The sequence below is a fragment of the Asparagus officinalis genome, chromosome 8 (assembly GCF_001876935.1).
Source record: "Asparagus officinalis chromosome 8, Aspof.V1, whole genome shotgun sequence".
In the NCBI taxonomy this organism is placed as follows: Eukaryota; Viridiplantae; Streptophyta; class Magnoliopsida; order Asparagales; family Asparagaceae; genus Asparagus; species Asparagus officinalis.
Genome location: NC_033801.1, coordinates 60205891 through 60211819, shown reverse-complemented (window position 1 = coordinate 60211819; position 5929 = coordinate 60205891).

Here is a 5929-nt window from a genome sequence, read left to right as displayed (position 1 = left end):
GATTCCTCAAAATTCGCTTGATCGAATTCAATGACCACCATTTCAACAAAAGTCCTGAGGGTCTTAGTGTCAGCGTGCGACACAATCTTCTCTTCGGAGGAGAAGGATGACCCAGAAAAATTGTCATCCTATTTTGGGTTCTTTTGTATTGTAATTAACACAAATTACAATACAATAAATTTAATGAAACAATGGAAATTTTACTTTTTCCTAAGGTTCTTTTCCGTGTGCCGGTGGAGCGTCGATCTTGTACTCTGTTGACTCGTCGACTAAGACGATGAGTCTTTAGTTGTTGATAAGGATTAGATTGCTTGGAAGTTACCTCAGTCTTCTTTTAGTAATACCTCTCGATGGGATCGCAAGTACGATGTGTGTGTAGCTTCTTTTCACTAAAAAGCTTTTAGGCTAGAGTTTCTACCTCTCGTATGCCTCTACGTATGCTTGTCAGTGTCCCCCAAGTGGATGATCTCCTCTCCTTTTATAGGCTAAAAGAGAGAATTAATAGTCACCTTAATTGTAGATTAAGTGGCTATTAAGATAGGAGGTAGTGAAAAGCGGTTATCCCCTGAAGATAGCTCTGAAACGACTATTTGGGTGAACTTCACTGACTTTGTCATGCCACGCTTCCCAAAATACCGGGGAATCGGAAAGTGAACAAGTCCGCGACGTATTAGATTGAGAAGAAATATACACTATCATTTTTTTCTTTTCCTTCTTAATCTAATACGCTAAACGTCAAGAATAAATGCAAAGGCACATGTCCCCGATCACAGTTAGCAAGAGTATAATAAACAACACAGAATAAAATAATACATATCACAAAATGACCATAATCTAAGATATAATATTTGGGTCAAACTTGCCCTTATACAAAACTGAGCAAAAGAAAATACTGAAGGAATATAATACATAGTCCAATGAAAAATAAAGGAAAAACTACAAAGCCACTAGATTCATCAAATAAGATGAGATACTGAATTTCGGCCTATTCTTCTGCTCCATCTGCAAGGCACTCCTGTTGAAAATATCCAGGCTCTGGTACATTTCCAAGCTGAACCTGTTCTTCCTCTAAGTCCGATGTACACCAAAGAAAACAGGTGTACGTCAGCGTGCATGGCACACGGCAAGATCCTACAAAACAAATAGAACGAACGAAAACCAAGCGAAAAACGATACGATAACAGAAATGATAAAAGAATGTGTAACTAGAAATCCAACAAAATCGACATACGAAAACACTACTAAAATATAATAATAAGAAGAATCCAAAATCAACCGGGTGACGAGGTCATGCAGCTAACAATCAGAACAACCATCAAGTAACAAAGTAATACAACTAGATGAAGTTACTACTTAAAAATCTACAACAAGAGACGTAGTACGTCGAGCGAAATAATCCAAACAAGAAAACCCTTATGTACATACCATATGTCTCAAATTGTAGATAATTAAATATTAACCCCAATCTATGTATGAAAAGAAACACAACTGACATACATCTCACAGGAATTCATACTTAGTCAAGAAACGAGGTCAGGTGACTAGCCATCCTAAAACTCATTGGTTCACATCTTACATAAAGTCAACATTCATATCACCGGATAACTGATTATTCACAAATCCTGTACGTGCATCCAATACCGCTACACGAATCGGTCAAAGGACTACATGTAATCCGATCTCGGCCTGGTTCGAACTCAGGCAAAGCTCAGGTGACGAAACAAGTCACGGACTAAAGTGACTACACGAATTTGTTAGACCCTAGAGGGGGGGTGATTAGGGTCTTATGCTAATCTAATCTGATTATATGCCAATAAAAACTTATTAACAAGTTATCCTAGCAAGTATGAAATACAACAAGTTATATGAGCTAGGATAAGCAATATGAACAACAAGAAATATCCTAGCAAAGAGATATAAGCAATATATGATATATGCAAGGATATGAAACTAACAAAAGGGGTAAACAATATGAACTAGATAGTGGATCATATAAATAATGAGCTATAGACAATGACGACAAGAAATATAAACATAAGATTAAGTGCGCCAAAGCAAACTCAAACACATGATATGATCACGGAGTTCGGACCTTCCGTCCTACGTCTCCGCTCCCCACTCCCGGGGAGAAATCCACTATCACAACCGGGTTTTCTACGCTCACCCGAATAACGTTTACACCCCACAGTATCGGTTTTCAACGCTCACCGAACAACGTTCACTCCTCACACTCGGTTTTCTAGTTCACCGAAAACTTCACAACACACTCGGTTTTCTAGCTCACCGAAAACCTTACAACACTTACAATGTAACAAATATAAATTTGTTCTCTACAATAGATGAGAACTCAATTAAGCACAACTTAATGTTACAATCTCTCACAACCCTAATATACTATGTATGCAAATACAATAAGCTCAAAGTGGGGGTGTGTAACAATGAGTAAATAAAATCAAATCAACTAAACTCAAATATAAAATCTAGCTTAAGAACAATGATAATCAAACAAGTATATAAATGTAAAGCTAGAGTTTGAGTTTAGAAAACTTCTCAATTAATAACAAGAGATGGAGATGGATTGAATGCCCAAAATACAATTGATAATCTCCTCAAGCTCCTGTAAAATTGATTCACCAAACCGAAAACACTCAAATGCTTAAGAGCTTATAAACACACTTAAACCAACTTAAACCCTTGATTAAAACTCTTTAAAACATTTCTTGCTTGTCTTATAAAACTGAGGTAAGGGGGGTATTTAAATGAAACCCCAAAGGTAAGAGAAAGACAAGAAAAAGACTAAAAAACCATTCTGCAACGGCTCTAAAAATAGCCGTTGAAACTGAGTTAACAGTGTGGTGGTCGACCGCTGCGGTCGACCACTGCGGTCGACCGCGGGCAACAAAAAAAACAAACTACTGCTCTGGACAAGCGGCGGTCGAGGAGCATAAAAACCTAACCTGAGTTTCTGAACTCATGGCGGTCGACCGTGGCGGTCGACCGCGATCTGATACTACAGAAAAACAGTTTTGAAAGCAGATTTTTTTGACTTTTGGAAAATTGTTAAAAATAACAAATAAAGTACAAAAATTATGAAACTTTGGGAAATGCATATAAACATGTAAATGAACATGTTACAAAAAGAATTTTCCAAATTGCATTTCCCATTTGTGAAAAATCATCATTTTGCAAAAACAGTCCAAAACACAAAAATATAAACATGTGAATTTTGATATTTAGGCTAAACCATGTTTTGAAACTTTGCAGAATGATTATGTAGACTTAATAAAATATGTATATGATTTTTGTTAAGTCCAAAAACTAAGAATACAAAATTTTCACAAAATTTCATATTCTATGTAATGTTTTCAAAAACACAATAGTAAATATGAAATATGTGATTTCATATTATAAACATAAAACCCAAAACCATGCATGTATATAAATGTATATAACTATATATATGCATAGAAACCAAAACTTATGTATATATATATATATATATATATATATACAAAGAAACCAATAAATGTGTGTGTATAGATATTGAGCTTAACGTATTTAACACACATAATATAAAACCTATACTAAGTTACCCAAGCTAGATCTTGATCTTCAATAAGCTCGACTTGGTACACTTGCGGATGAAGCTGAACTTGGATCTTGAACTAGAATTGCATGACTTCACTCCACTATTCCGCCAACCTCCATTGGATATGATCGTTGAAGCTCTATTCCATCCATCCTTCAACTACGTTGTTTGTCTATAATAAATAGGAAAACACAAATACTAGACAAACAACATTAGTGGTAAATTATTTGTTAAACATCATCAAAACAAGAAGGTCAATAATCTCCCCCTTTTTGATGATGACAAACAATTTACAAAAAGAAATATATGCATGAAGGAAATGAATATATAATTTTTAATTCACATGCATATAAACAAGAAAGAATATACTCATAATATTTCTCCTCCTTTGACAACATCAAAAAGGGGACAAAAGAATTAAGAGAGCGAAAGCTCCCCCTATCAATAAGCATAGGTGAGTATAAAAGCAAACATAGAATATATAAGGATTGCTCCCCCTATCAAAATGCCTCATGAATGTATGAAATGAAGATCATGGCAAACATATGTGAGCAAGCATAGATGAAAAATATGTTAAACATAACTCAAATACATAAAGACAAATGAGAACATATATAAATATATCAAAGTGAAAAATAGTGTCTCATACATAAAAACCATTTGTAAAGGTAGATTTATGAAATCAAAAGAAGAGAAACATGAGAATCATGTAAAAAGTTTTCAAATGAAAACAAATCAACCAAGAGAAATCATAAATCAAAGTTTAAATCCAAAAATGTAAGATCAAATCATCATTGATTCAAAAAATCATGAGAGGCAACCATATCTAGCTCTTGAGCTAGTAATAACCCATATGAACATTTAAGCATCCGGTAAACATGATTTGGGAATAAAAACCCAATAAATCCGGAGGGGTATATAAACACAAACCTCTCATCAAAATCGAAACAAATAATCATGAAAACAAAAGATTTTATCAATTAAAAATTGTTTTCATATAAAAATATTTCAAAGCATAATTTTCAAAACCAAGACAAAGAAAAATAAAAATACTAAAATTCTTGGTTTAAAATCAAATTTATTTTGGTACCCAAGTAATGTTGGTACCAAAAGGTTTAGAGACATGACCCCTATTATTAAAGCTCAAAGCCCTAGGGTTATGAACCCATTTGGGCACATTTAGTGCACTAACACGGTCAAAGCAATAATCGGTCAAATGATCCTTCCGATTGCAATATGTGCAATGAAAGAGATCCATTTATTTTTGTGGACCATTAGCTCGTGCACGGGAAACATTAGAAACATTTGCAAACATGGATGGTCTTTTAAAATTATTTTGCAAATGAGAAATCTTATCAAAACAAAACTTTCCTAAGTGGCCATATCTACCACAAACATCACATTTAAACTTTTGTGGCTTAATAAAATCATTTGGCAAAGAAAATTTCTTTTTCAAATCATAGCAAAATTTTGCCAAACGGCCAAAACGACCACAAAGATTACATTACATTTAAACACATTAGCATGTTTATGATGTGCATGATAAGCATATGCATGTGTATGTGATGAGGAAGCTACATGAGATGCACAAGAAAGATTAATATTCTTATGTTTTTGTGCATCATAGCAAAATTTACTTTACGGCCGCAAATAGAGCACTTGTAAATTTTGCTATATATGTGTGCATGATGAGTAGATGATGACTTAGACTTGGCACACATATCCATAAGCCTCTTATGATTATTAATGCATGTTTTTAAAGTTGAATCTAAAGATGAAATGCATTTTTTTATAAGATTCAAGTCTTCATTTTTAGGCACATATGCACTTTTAAAAGTAGAACATAAATAGTTATTTATAAAAGAAGCAGTATCATTTTGTATGTTCTTTACTTCTAACATGGCATTATCTTTTTCATGAGTTAACTTGGCAAAGTTTGAAAGCAAAGAATCATGATCCGATTTTAATTTTTCATTGTTTTCTTTAAGGATCATATTTTCATTAGAAATAATATCAAACTTAGAAGTTAAAGACTCATGATCGGATTTCAAATTTTCATGCTTGCTTTGTAAATTAATTAAATCATTTTGCAATTTCTTGTAGGCATGCAATAATTTATCACTAGCACAAGCAAGTTCATCACTACATAAATCATTATCGGGTTCGAACTTGCAAACCTCACTAGGGCTATCGCCTAGTGCTCGTGTGCATGAAGCTCCGTATGAACTTGAAGCCGGATCCTCCAAAGCTTGTCGGATTGCCTCCAAGTCCCCTTGATGTGCTTCAATAAACTTCCATAAGGTGTAACCACTATCAAAATGAACAAATTTGTTAGGCATA